The sequence below is a fragment of the Stegodyphus dumicola genome, chromosome 7 (assembly GCF_044657685.1).
Source record: "Stegodyphus dumicola isolate Sdum_Otavi_A_Nest chromosome 7, ASM4465768v1".
Classification (NCBI taxonomy): Eukaryota; Metazoa; Arthropoda; class Arachnida; order Araneae; family Eresidae; genus Stegodyphus; species Stegodyphus dumicola.
Genome location: NC_140774.1, coordinates 11,821,194 through 11,835,235, shown reverse-complemented (window position 1 = coordinate 11,835,235; position 14,042 = coordinate 11,821,194). Strand labels below are relative to the sequence as shown.

General features: G+C 34.7%; 1 non-coding gene across 1 annotated transcript; it reads right to left on the bottom strand.

Annotated features, from left to right (window-relative positions):
* Window positions 1–10,377: 10,377 nt before the first annotated feature.
* On the bottom strand, window positions 10,378–10,466 carry TRNAY-GUA (transfer RNA tyrosine (anticodon GUA)). Its single transcript is given in 2 exon segments — window positions 10,378–10,413; window positions 10,430–10,466. It is a non-coding gene; the product is annotated as a tRNA-Tyr (tRNA).
* Window positions 10,467–14,042: the final 3,576 nt, after the last annotated feature.

The following is a 14,042-nucleotide window of genomic DNA, read 5'->3' as shown; positions in this document are numbered from 1 at the left end:
AATGTAGTTCGAGATTTTCGACATTAATGTTCGAGTGCATGAAAAGGTAACGAGAGATGGAGAATTCAGCCATTTGAGGTAGCTCTTCACACCACTTTCTCCATTCAGAGGACAAATCTTCAGGTAACGGTTCATCCCAATCTATTTGTGACAACCAAATCTTCTGTATTAAGCACTTTATTCTAACAGTGAAAGGTCCTAAAATTCCAATCGGATCGAATATCCGACCCAACACTTGTAGAAGAAATCGTTTTGTTTCTATTGGTTTAGATGTGAAAGACAATAAGTTCCAAACATCAAAATATAGTAAGTCCTTTGAATTATCCCATGCCATACCTAAGACTTTAAATAGGAAATTTTCTCTATTAAAATCTTCAGGATTTTCATCTGGAACGATACCCTTTTTTACCCACAATTCATGTAATTGTCTCGAGTTACTATGCCATTTGTGAAGCTGCATGCTTGCTTCCTTAAATATTTGGACCGATTCTAGACTCGTAGTTAATGCTTCATTGATCGTTGGTTGGCTTCCAATCACATCATCTACATATACGTTCTCATTCAAAAAGTTAACCGTTGTAGGATAAAGTTTATTATATTTTTTCAGATGATGTTTAATGGTAGCGGCTAATAGAAATGGACTACTATTTATTCCGAATAAAACTCTAGTGAACCTATATATATCAGGAGAAATGGTTTCATCATTAGGGAAATTGGAAAACAGAAACCTGGTTGCGTCTCGATCTTTTTCATGTATGAGAATCTGTAAAAAGGCTTGTTTTATATCTGCGGTGAAGGCTATTAAATTATACCGAAATCTTAACAATATTTCGAATATTTCAGGGTATAAATTAGGCCCAACATTTACAGACAGACAGTCATTTAAAGAAATGGATCCTGGGGCATGCGATGATGCATCATAAACAATACGTAATTTACTTGTAGCTCGATCCTCGCGTATAACTTCCCTATGTGGCAAGTAAAACACGACATCCTCTTCATTTGAAATTTCTGAAACTGGTTCGATAGTCTTTTGTTTTAACTGATCTCTTAATACGTTCCTGTACTCGGAAAATAGATTAGGATCTTTTTTAAATCGTTTTCTAAGTCGATGAAATCTTTGTTCTGCGATTTCCCTATTATTATTTAGATTTGATGTGTCATGTTTCCAAGGCAATCTAACTTTATAGCGAGAATTTTCATATGTTATATTTGATTCGAAATATTCGACGACTTCATTTTCAGTTGAATCGAAGTTTTCCCTCTTATCAATAAGTCCTGAGTTTTCCAAGTCCCAAAATTTTGTTATTTGTTTGGAAATCAAATCTTCCCCTACAACTACATTGAAAGCTAAAGAGACATCATCATCACCTTTTCGTCCATGTAGGCACCAGCCGAAAATAGTTTCCACTGCAACAAGATTTTTGCTTAAGCATTTAACGTGTCCCATTACTATGTTGTAATAATAATCTGCACCAATTAGAATGGCAATGGGTTTTTTACAGTCGGGAAAATCTGCGAGCAGCAAATTTTTTAATTGTCTGTTTTGCTTAATTTCTTCTGATTTAGGAGGTGGAATATCTGCACCTGATATATGATCAGTTACTAATAATTCAACTTCTATTCTAGAATCGGGAGAACTTCTATGTTCTAAAGTTAATTTAACTACGTCATAATTTTTTTGGATGGGAGAAGTATTCCCAAAAGTGTAGACAGTCAATTTTTCTTTTCTTATGACTTCGAGGTTTAATCTGTCCGCTAACTCGCGAGCACAAAAACTTTTCATACTTCCACTATCCAAGAGAAGTCTGGCAAACACCTTTTCCTTAGCTGTTTTAACTTTTATCGTGCAAGTCTGTAAAAGAATTGTATTATTTGCATTATGTGAAACGGCCGAAACAATTTCTTTTTTCTGTTCCTTGTTTGTGTATCATTTTTCGAAATTAATATACTATCCTTTTTATCACTTGGTATATTTTTAACTATCGAACTGGATTTAAAACATATGGCTTCTGAATGTTTACCTTTGCAAATTTTACAAACTTTAGTTTGGCGTTGCCGGCACTGTGAGATTTTGTGTTTAGGGGCCAAACAAAGCAGACAACTAGCTTGTTTTTTCAAAATATCTCTCTTCTCATTAACTGTAAGGCATAAACAGGACTCTGAGTCATGATTTTGAAAACAAAAAATGCAGTTTCGATTTGATGACGCGGCTGCCATAAATTCATGTGTAGTGACAGTTTGTTTATGTTTCGGCATCGGTGGATATCTGTTAATACCTTTCATTTCCGGGTTTGACTTGCGTGGAAAGGATAACGAATTAATCTTTTCTCGCGATTCTATTTCTAATCGGAGAAAGTCTAGAAATTTGTTTAAATCATAGGTTGAAGGATTTTCAGTATTTGTACGATGAAATTCTAAAGTTATATCGTTCGGGACAATTTTCATCAAAATTGGAATAAACATGTTGGAATATGTTTCTGGTTTCACACCGAATGCTAAAAGGCTTCTGACTTGAACGTTAATTGTATCATAAAGCTTTCGCAATTTTGCCACTTCACTTGAACTTTGAACGGGATTTAAATTTAAGAGATTAGAAATGTGTGTATTGATAATAAGGTCATTTTGACCGAATCTATTTTTAAGAATGTCTATAGCAGAGTCATAATTAGCCTCTGAGATTGAGAGACCTTCTATGGCTGATGCTGCGTTTCCACATAAATAAATTCTCAAATAATTAAATTTTTCTATCTTCGAAAGTGTAACATTGTCATGAATAGTGACCTTGAATGAATTCCAAAAATTCATCCAATCGTTATAATCTCCGGAAAATTTGTGAATTAACAGTTTGGGCAATTTCACATTGCCTTCAATCTGTCTTTTGGTTTCAACTTCTGTAGATGAATTATTTAAATTCGTGTTGATATTTTGAGTATTGTATTTCCTTAAATAGCGGTTGATTTTAGACTTCGCTATTATTATTTTATCGTTATATTCCATAGAAGTGTTAATATCTGAATCTAATTTTGATTCATCTTCAATCAAATTTTGTATTTTTTCATTTAAATCAAGTAGTTCCGTTTCTTTACTATTTAACAATTCCAAACAATTTTCTAACTCTTCTTGATTTTCTTCTTTTAAATACTCATCTACATTTTTAATAATTTGAGTTACAGAAGCACGTATATGTGCTCGATTCTTAATTAGTGTCTTCTGTTCCATTTTAATAAATTATCAAAGGAGACTTACCGTGAGAAGTCTTCGCTTACAAAGCTAATCCAAAAGGCAAAAAAAAAAAAAAAAAAAAAAAAAAAACACCAAATTTTCAAATTAATCAGATTCTTTTCTGGGGCCGATGCACCATTATGTAACGAAAGTTCTATATCAAAGTCAAATCACTCATAATCCAAAGGACGAGATGCATGGCCTGGAGGGTTTTCCATAAATTTTAATTAAACTTAATATTTACATATATACAATGTAGGCTAAAATGCCTGAATCGAATATTTAATGCTCAAGAGGCAAGAACTGAATAGTTCCAGCTTAAATCTAAATCGAATTCTATTGCGTAGTGCATCGAAATTCTACCTTCAAGAAGAAGAATATTTTTTCAAGTCACGTGTTCAGAAGGGGAAAGGTCAAGTAAGCCAATAGATGGACTCCTAACGCCATCTCTTGGCGATATCAAAGAATATTCCTTAACATGGGCATGAAATTGTGACTGTGTCTGTATTTTTGCCGCATTATGGTAACGTATACTTCACTTCTATGTACAATCCTCCGAAGAATATGCTTGATATAAATTATCTCGCAAAAATACTTGACATCAATAAACAGGTCATTCTTGCAGGGGATTTAAATGCCCAAAGTCAAGAATGGAATTGCAGGAGGACAAATAAAAATGGAATCAAGCTTTCCGAATTCATTAATAATCACCCAATCTATTTTCATGTACCAAGAGAGTACACGTATTTGCCGAATAATCCCAATACAGGTGACATTTTGGATATTTTCATTTCGACCATCTCCCTCTCTTTCAATCTAGAGGTGATTCAAGATTTAGATTCTGACCACTGCCCGGTCATTGCGACCCTAGGTACAAACAAAGATGTTATGGATGAACAAATTAATACAACCAACTGGAAAGTTTTCAATGAAATTCTCTTAGAATGTAAAACTAACAGTAAACTACGCACTCCGGAGGACATTGAGCTTGCGGCCAAACACCTTACAATGGACATACAAAGTGCCTACCATGCGGCCACGAGAAAAATTCCTAGAAGACAGGTTACTAATAAGTTACCGCATAGGATTAAAAGTCTCATCAGAGATCGAAATAAGCTCAGAAAAAGGTATCATCTCACTTGCAATCCTGATACCAAAAAAGAGATGAATAGACTTGGTAGGGAAATTAAAAAACAGATAAACTCCCACCGTAAAGAGCTCTGGAATGAGAAAATTGAGAGTTTCAACGAGCCTAGTAGCTCATTCTGGTCGTTTGTAAAACGTCTTAAAAATAAACCCACAGTTAATAGGCCGATTTACCACGAGCATGGCATTGCGCTCACAAATATTGAAAAATGCAATACGCTCGCTGAGCACTTTGAAAAACAATTCATCACAAACATTTACCCATGCAATCAGGATTTTACAACTCATGTGAACTCCACAGTGTCAGAATGGCTTTGCAAAAACAACCTGCAAAATCACTTGGAGCTTACCTCACCACAGGAAATCATAAATATTATTAAAAAGCTCAGGAATAGAAAGGCCCCCGGGCAGGATAATGTTAATAATGTAGCACTGAAATGGCTGCCAATAAATATGATTAATCGACTTACAGGTATTCTGAATGCTTGCCTGTACAATAGCTATTTTCCGAATATATGGAAGTCTGCTAAAATGATAGTGATCCCAAAGCCGGGAAAGAACCTGACAAAAACGGATGGGTACAGGCCCATTAGCCTACTGCCCAGTATGGGAAAAATACTTGAAAGAATTGTCCTTAGCAGACCTGGATAAGACAACCACACCTGGATAAGTTACCACTTGAACAGTTTGGCTTCAGGAAAGGCCTATCCACGACGAAGCAGCTGGTTAGGCTGAATGAATACATAGGTAGTGCACTGCACAACAAAAGATATGTTGCCTTACTCATGCTGGACGTGGCGAAGGCGTTCGACCGCGTCTGGCATGAGGGGTTAATTTATAAATTAATCAGCTTGCAGTTCAGCACTGAGTTAATCAAAATTATTCACTCATTTCTATCAAACAGAAAATTCAGTATTCACATTGGTGATTGCACTTCAAATAAGAAGAAGATACAGGCCGGGGTCCCTCAAGGATCTATTTTAGGGCCCATGCTCTATTTATTCTACGTGGCAGACCTACCTGCAGAACATCTAGATCAAAATGTTTTCATGGGCTGCTACGCAGATGACACAGCTTTTGCCATCAAGTCTGGGTCGCCAAATTTTGCGATTAAGAAACTTCAAAGATTTATGCCGAAACTTGAATCCTGGTGTGCCAATTGGAAAATTGCAATTAATGCGGATAAATCTAAGCTTCTGATTTTCAAAAAGAATAAAATGAACCACCCATTAACTGCACAACTGTTGCTATTTGATACTGTTGTACCAGTTGTAAAAACTGTTACATACTTAGGTTTAAAATATAGTGCTAATTTCCTCTGGAAAGAGCATATAAAATGTGTCAGAGGTAAGACTATTGGAGTAATTCAAAGTCTTAAGCCATTCCTGTCTGCGACCTCCAAATGAGACATCAAGAGGAAGAGACATATTTATAACTCCATTATACGTCCTATTTTTGCGTACGCTTCTCCGGCCTGGGCAACAGTTCAGGAAAAGGAGTTAAACACGCTGCAAATTATTCAAAATAAAGTACTTAGGATGATAACAAATGCTCACTATTATGTCTCGAATCACACCCTGCACAGTGATCTGAAAATGGAATCTGTAGAAACATATCTACACAAAGCAAATAATAAATTCTTCAACAAGGCACAAGAATGCAACCATATGACCGATCTAAATGTGTTAGATTATGTAATTCTTGAAGAAGATGCTTCACTAAGACCACTCGCGGCCCACCTCGCCAGGGACTTAAATTTCCCCACGTAAAAATAATCATGAAAGGGGATGAACAGTGCTTGTATATATTGTATATAGTGTATATAATTTTATTTCTCATTTGTAATTTGTATGTTTAGTTTGTATGTTCTTTTCACTTTGTATTTATGTAATAATGTATACTTATGTTTAATTGTTATGATATATATTAATTCAGATGTCATGATTGAAACTATTGGATTCTGTCTGTGTCTTCTTTTATGATACAACACAAACATATCATACAGATCCTCACGGCTCCTGCTTTGCAAATTTCTTGATGCGCGCGCCACTCTTTGGCCTTGCGACTCATGGTCGCCCCCTGTAACCACCTTTGACCTCCTAGAAACTTGTAATGAAAAATTCAAAGTCATGCGCCCTTTGGGCTTAATTTTCAAGAGCCGGATAAGTTGCGCAGCTGCGCGACACTTCGGCAATAGCCGTGCGCAGTAGCCTGCGCCAATATTCGGCAATAGCCTGCGCCAATAGCTGCGCGACACTTCGGCAATAGCCGTGCAGACTAGACTAGACTGCTTTCTATCTGAACAGTTTCAAAAATGTAAATCTTCTGCGAAAAGACACGAGTAGAGTGCCAAGTGATTGTGGGTACAAATATCAATTGGAAATAAAAATGGAATTGGAACTACCTCGACTGCCGAGTTCTTTAGATATTACCAGGTTAACATTGTTGGCTTGCTACACAGTCAGAATTCTTCTTCAATATGGATCTAAGCACGCATCGACACTGCTCCGGTTTTTCCTTGTGCTCTTATTATTATTACATATATATAAGTAGAAAGTAATAAATTAAGAATTGATTGACCAACTTTGATCTTTTTGTTCAATTTTACATTTTAAAATACAGGCACGTCGAGAAAGGGGATAAAACTATTGAAACATAGCTAGAATAAGATGAATATATTTAATAATTTTATAAATGGATTACCGTTTTCAGTCTCAATGGTTTGGTTCGATGAAACGTGCCTATGTCATTAACTTAATTGGAGATTTCAGGCACCTTTTTCCCTGACAAGATCTGTCTGAAACAACCTCGAACTAAGTGAACTGGCCGTTTATATCTATGGTTTTTTATTTTATTTCTCTGTCTTTAAAATGTTTAGGTTTTTTTTTACGCGAACCAATTTGATTCTGTGGTATAGTTTTTTAAAAAAAATGTTTTTAGTATTTTCAAAGTACCTATTTTTATTTTGTTGTAAAGTTTTTTTTTTTTTTTTTCCCCTAAGTATTTTCAGTAGAGTTTTTCGCCTAAAATTTAATTGCTTTCGTTTAGTGTAATAATTGTTTTTACTTGGTGTTACTTGTAAACTTTGGAATTAACTGCATTAAATGTACTTTAAAGCTAATTCTAACAGTCCTTCTCATTTCAATCTTAATATATATATATATATATAATAGTTTTAAATTTCTATAATGGCCAATTTTACTGCTTTTATTAACAAATTGGGCCTTTTCGTTTTTCATAGTAGCTTGATCGCCCGCTAGCTTGAAGAATTACGACTTTTTTTAACAAATGACTGTTTTTTCCTTTTACTCTTGCTTTTGTGGCCAAGTTTTGTAGTTTTAGCTGAATTAGCCATTTTCACTTTCAGTCACAATTTTTTCTTCCAACTACATATCAAACGCCATTTTGAAATCTTTTCACGTTTTTCCGAGTTTTCCGACCCCCTTCGATAATTGGAGACGAGTTGCAGCTAACGGACAATCTTTTCGTATTGGCTGATGCCCACAGAACTTCGCTCCCCCTACATACGTCACACGACTGAAGTACACAGAAGGGAATTATAACTACCTTTCAACATAGTTTTAAGAGGGAGAGCTCTGCATCGCCACAGGTCAGTTTTTTGTTTCTTTTGTTACAACTTTTTCTTGGTCTTAGCAAGACCCACTTTGTTGATTTTCATCTTAATTTTCTTTTATTTTAATTACAGATTTTCATTACAGATTTCTAAAATATATAAAATTATAAATCTTTAAGCTTGCAGGCGCAGCCCGTATGTTTTTGTATACTTAGGACTAATAGCAGCCCGCTATTTATTATTGTTTTTATTTTTATTTTTATTTTGATTTTAGTCTAGATTTAAGATGTATCGGAATAGTTTTACATATTTTAACACCTTAATGTGTCATTTTGTGCGGACGCGTCGGGAAATTGGAACAGAGAATTGAGACTATTAAATTTTCCAAGACACTTTGTCTAAATTAAAAAATTTTGTAGCGAAAAAGTTTCAGTTGTCTGTTTCGGCGAAACGCGTGATGGGGTTAGCTTGATTCGACGTTCAAACAAATAAAACTTCCCTTGAAAAGCCAGTTTGGAAGTCGAATTAGGCTAATTTACCATTTTCCGCTTACTTTTTTTATCTGATTTTGTTTTTTAATGTTTTACATGTTAAATGGTTTGATTTTCATATGTATTAATTTTTTTAAACGTGTTGAACTTTTTGGAGCAACAGCTCCTGGTAACTTTTAGGCGAGCTTACTACAATTTCTAATTTACTTATTTTGCAGCATATTGCGCAAGATGTTTTCTAGACCAAATTGGTCATTCAGTATTGTAATTACTACCTTGCTTGATCTATTATATATATATATATATATATATATATATATATATATGAATTTAACAAATATTCTCATTTCGTAAAAGGCAAATTGAAAGTTTATTAAATTTTGAATAATGAAATTGAATTACAAATAAATGATTAATTATTGCTGCGAACTATATAATATATATATATATATACTTAATTGGAACTATATAATATATATATATATATATATATATATATATATATATATATGTATGTAAGATAAAAATATATAAATCAAAATTATAGATTAAACTATAAACATTAATTCTTCCTCTCTATTCTAAATTCGTAATAACTTCTTTGCATTGCGTCATTTCTAGATCACTCTATGATCGGCGCAGCTCTGATGACGTAATCATTGGGAACTGAAACTGTTCTTGTAAACCAAAACTTTTCTCTTCGCATGCCTCCATCTTGCATAACTACGCACTTAGCTTTTGCTCTCTACTGTGCTAAGATGTAATTTCGCTGGCTTGCTTTTTATCCCAACAATATCAAAAATGTAAATCTTCTGTGGAAAGGCACGACTAGAGTGCCAAGTGATTGTGGCCACAAATATCAATTGGAAATAAAAATGGAATTAAAACTGCCTCGACTGCCAAGTTCTTTAAATACTACGCAATCAAAATTCTTCTTCAATATGGATCTAATCACGCATCTACAGTGCATTTACAGTGTTCCGTCCTTTCCTTGTGCTTTTATTATGACATATATATATATTGCCATTTGCACAATCTATTGGCTATATTGAATGTATTATACGCATAAAAAATATTAAATTAAAAATTGGGTACCATTTTAATTATTAAAATTTAAGTTATAATACTTTAATTTTAAAGTTTAGTGTGGAAATAGGGCCTGCATAAGACAGATGAGTTTCTTTATGTCTGGTCTTATTTCACTTACCTTTAACCGTAAATTAGGATCCACTTTTAATTTAGTTCTGTATTTCTTCTTCAAATAAAAAGTGGAAGAAAATCATTGTTCACACATACAGATTCTGCAAAAAGGCAATGAAAATTGAATAGCTTTATTTGGAACGCGTATAAATTCTTTTTTTGGGGGGTGGGGTTCAGCCAAAAGTTAACAAGTGTATCATTTTTTAAATCTTCAATTAGAGTTCGATGACAGGAAATTTCCATCAATTTTTCTTTTTCTTCACGACATTTTAAATTTAATTGTTAAAAATACTTTGTCTCTTTGCGTACCACCTATTTTCTACTTGTGTACCACCGGCTGAGAATCGCTGATTTAAATCTATGGAATTTCAGCAAACAGAAAATAAAAGAAAACTTCAGTTTTGAAAAAAACAAAATTTCCGTCGGAGTCGAACCAGCGACCTATAGATAGCTGCCTAAGTACCTCTCCATTGCACCAGTCTGCCAACTCAGCTATCGACAGGCATTTCAGAAACCGAAACCGTATCATTAATTCCATGTAATACAGGTAATAAATGGCTAAGCATTTTTTGAAATATTTTATAAAAGAATTTCAGGATTATACTTAATGCATTTCATAATAAACATGAATAATATATTTGATTAGAGAGTCAACGAAACATGTTATAGTAACAAACGATTTAAATCAATGAAGTTTCTCATGTAATCAGTAAATAAATACAAATTTGTAAAATTGAACCTTCCGTCGAGGCGGAGTCGAACCAGCGACCTATGGATTACTGCTTTATTACCGCTACAGTCCACCGCTCTGCCAACTGAGCTATCGACGGATACTAATCGAAGTTTCATGTTCGATCTGTACACGAAATGAGGTCATGTTTCGAATGCTTGAAGTTTTGTTTTCGGAATGTATATTTCTTAACCCATTAAGCAAGCTAATTATATAAAATTTTTGACTTCCTGATTTCTTTCTGTAATTGTATTTTAATTAACGGAAATTAAAATTGCATCCTTAGCATACTAAAAGCGCTAGTAATAAAGTTCCCCCCCCCACCCATACAAAGTGACTAAAATTGTTCTGAGTTTATATAACCGAGCAAGTTGCAATTTGTGAAACTTTAAAAATGCTTAACAACCATTTAAAATGCACTGTAAAATACTTCAGGACTTAAATCCTATATTTCAGATGTAATTCAGATTTTAAATCGGCTTCTGAAGCGTGCACATATTCATTTTCATATTTTTGATGATTTTGTTTCTAATCTCTTTGTTGCGTATTGGATTTGTGATCACATCTCGTGTGTTGTGATTTTCTCGACGTATAACTTCAGTAGGAGGCAAATTCTCTTAAAATGTCCTCTCGACCTTTGTGCAGATAGTCGTCGTATATTTCCACTGAAAACTGTCCCAAAATGTATGCTTAGACTGTCAGCATTTTTTCAACCTTTTTTGGAAAGCTTCATCAGCGGCCAAGCGTTTAAAAGAGCTGAATACTGATAAGTTCGACCAGGTGAACGGTCTGTCTGGTCGGCTGTTTTTATGATTTCCTTCATCTGTGACATGAATACGAACCAGCTTTCCTTAGAAAGTCCTCCACGAAGACATCCTTCCCCTTAGGCAGATAGTCGTCGTGTTTTTTTGTTGTATTCGAGTAACCTGTAACCCAAACGCACTTTAAGAAAGAAGGACGTGTGTCTGATCGCCCTCGAAATTCTTAGACTGTGATTCAAATCTATGCCAACCTAAGGTGTAGTTTAGCGTAATTTTAAGGTTTATGTCGGTTGTGTTTTTCCCTCCAATTATACTTTGCAATATTCCGCGATACATAATCCATTTGTGGCATTTAACCGTAACTGGACTTTTGATCTCTTACTTACTGTCTAATTTAAACTTAAGTGGACTTTTAAACTCTTACTTCCTTTCTAACTGTTTATTTAATTGCATTATTTCTTATACTTAAAAATGAAATTTTAAATGTAAAGAAACTGTAACCGTATCTATATCTCAGTTAGTAAGGTGACTGCGTGCAGACGGATGCATTCTTGTAACTTGTTTTTGTTAAATATAAAAGTTGTTACGTTGGGAAGATGATTACTGATTTAATTAACTAAGTGAATTACTTCTGTTCCAGTATAACGAGCATGTATTATGTCTAAGAACATTAGAGTAGTGTACTCGCAATATGCACATGCAATAAAGTTATATTTCAGCAGAGCTTCTTTATCAGGTACAGGTATTGTATGTATACCTTTTGAACATATTCCTGAGAAATCCCTGACGTTTCACCTATTGCGCGTTTGTAATCTCAAAAGACTAAGCGCAAACTCAACACAGTAGATGGACTCTGGAAAGTAGTGGAAGAGGAATGGAAATCAATAGTTTATTGATTCGAAATTTTACGAAAACTCTTCTATCATGGAAATCACGATGCAGACTGATAGTCCAGAAAAAAGGCTATCAGATATCGAACATTTTAAAACATACTCTTTACATTTTAAACATTAATTTAACGACTGCCGAGCAGTGGGCGAGCGGTACAATACCTAAACACTGGTAGTTAGGTCCGAGGTTCGAATCCCGCGAACGAGCTGGCTGAATGGGTGTAAACTTCCTCTGTGCATTATATTGTTGAGATCTTATGATTATAACATAAAACAATTTTTATAAATATTTTGGTTTTAGTTTTATTTTCTATTATTGTATTGGAAGCTTTTAACCTCTTTTTACACGTTTTTATTATTTTCATTTTTACACGTATATCATCGGAATGACTGCTAATTCTTTCCGACATTTTTTAAAACAACTCATTTTATGTTTATGTACGTCTGTATTTGCTTCGCCTTTTGTGTATGCATGACTTTTGTGCTCAATAGATTTCGTGTTTATTAGAATAATTACACTGCAATTGTTAGGTCGGCCAACACAATGCTTATAAGTCCGAAGTTCGTCTTCCCAATGCTTAGACGACAGCCTTCCAGGATGGGATGCCGTCGTAGAAGACTTTCTAAAGGAAACTGTCTCGTTATTAACACGTTACACATGGGTAAAACATGAAAACGCCCATTCAGCCGGCTCGTTCGCGGGATTCGATCTTCGGACTTAACTTCGTCTAACCCACTGCTTAAACGTATGCTAAAATCCAAAAGCCCTGCCATTATAAAACCAGGCCTTTTAAAACCTCCTAAGTTTCAATAAATTCCCTTTTTCTAAGACCTTGTTAAAAGAACTAACGTACAGTAAGACCCCGCTTAACGCGGGGGATACGTTCCATCAAAGTAGAGCGTAATGCGAAACAGCGCTAAACGAGGCTATCTTTACACGTAAATATTGGGGTTAGGGGAAGATGGCTAGGAAATCGGTTAGGTATTAAATTTAAAAAGTATGTTTTTTTAATAAAAATAAAACCAAACATTTATTTCTTAAAGCCCAAATTAATACCACATTATTATTTCTTGCAAAAATAAAAACAAAATATAAATAACAAAACGAATATTCTTAAAAAAAAACAAATAAAATTCTAAGTCAGTCATATTTAGTTAGCCTTCCGCGTTTTCAGTGTTCTGCCTTTTTGTGACAAGAGCATCTAATGTTGTTTGCCTTTTGCGTTGTTCTCTTAAAAGTTCTTCATAAACGGATAGAGCATCTCTAACACCACGCCTTACTTTTGAGCTCCTGTCAAAATTCGGATCATTTTCAATGAATTGATCCATTATTTCAGTTATGGTAGACAAACTCCTTTTTACAAACGCCATCGAAAGTTCTTTTTGCTCTTCTTCTGAATCACTGCTGTCAACATTTTTGTTTTCTTCTTGTTCAGTTAATTCCTTGAGCTCATCATTAGAAAGACTAGCCGCTGCTTCTTGAATTATTTCTTCGACATCTTCCACATTTACCCCTTCAAAATATGTCTGTACAATACCGCACCAAACAAGAAATACAAGTACACTCTTTCGGATATGTATTTGAAACCTATCGCTGCATAATATTTCGGGGAATCCCCGTATGCTGCGAGCGATTTCGTGGAATCCCCGGGTTGAAATAATAGAGCGCTTAACCGAAACAGCGCTAAACGAAACAGCGTTAAGCGGGGTCTTACTGTAATTGATACAGCATAATGCAACAAGCTAACGGAAGTAAAAAGAAGTTGAGGAAAAGTTGCTATTAGGAATTGTTTTTTTAAGAAAGATCAAATGCGAAACACGTGAGATTTTTGGTATAACGGACGGAGGATAAAGAATCATGTATTCGGGGGTTGTAAACGAAGGCTAAGACAGGAATGATTGTCAAGAGCTGTTTCCGCTTCGGGCTAAATCGGGAATCAAATCCCGTTTTGCATTAGGAGAAAGGCTATTTAGGAACATCCTCGAAATGAACTCTGCTATCCGACGATAGCGAAACTTACAGAC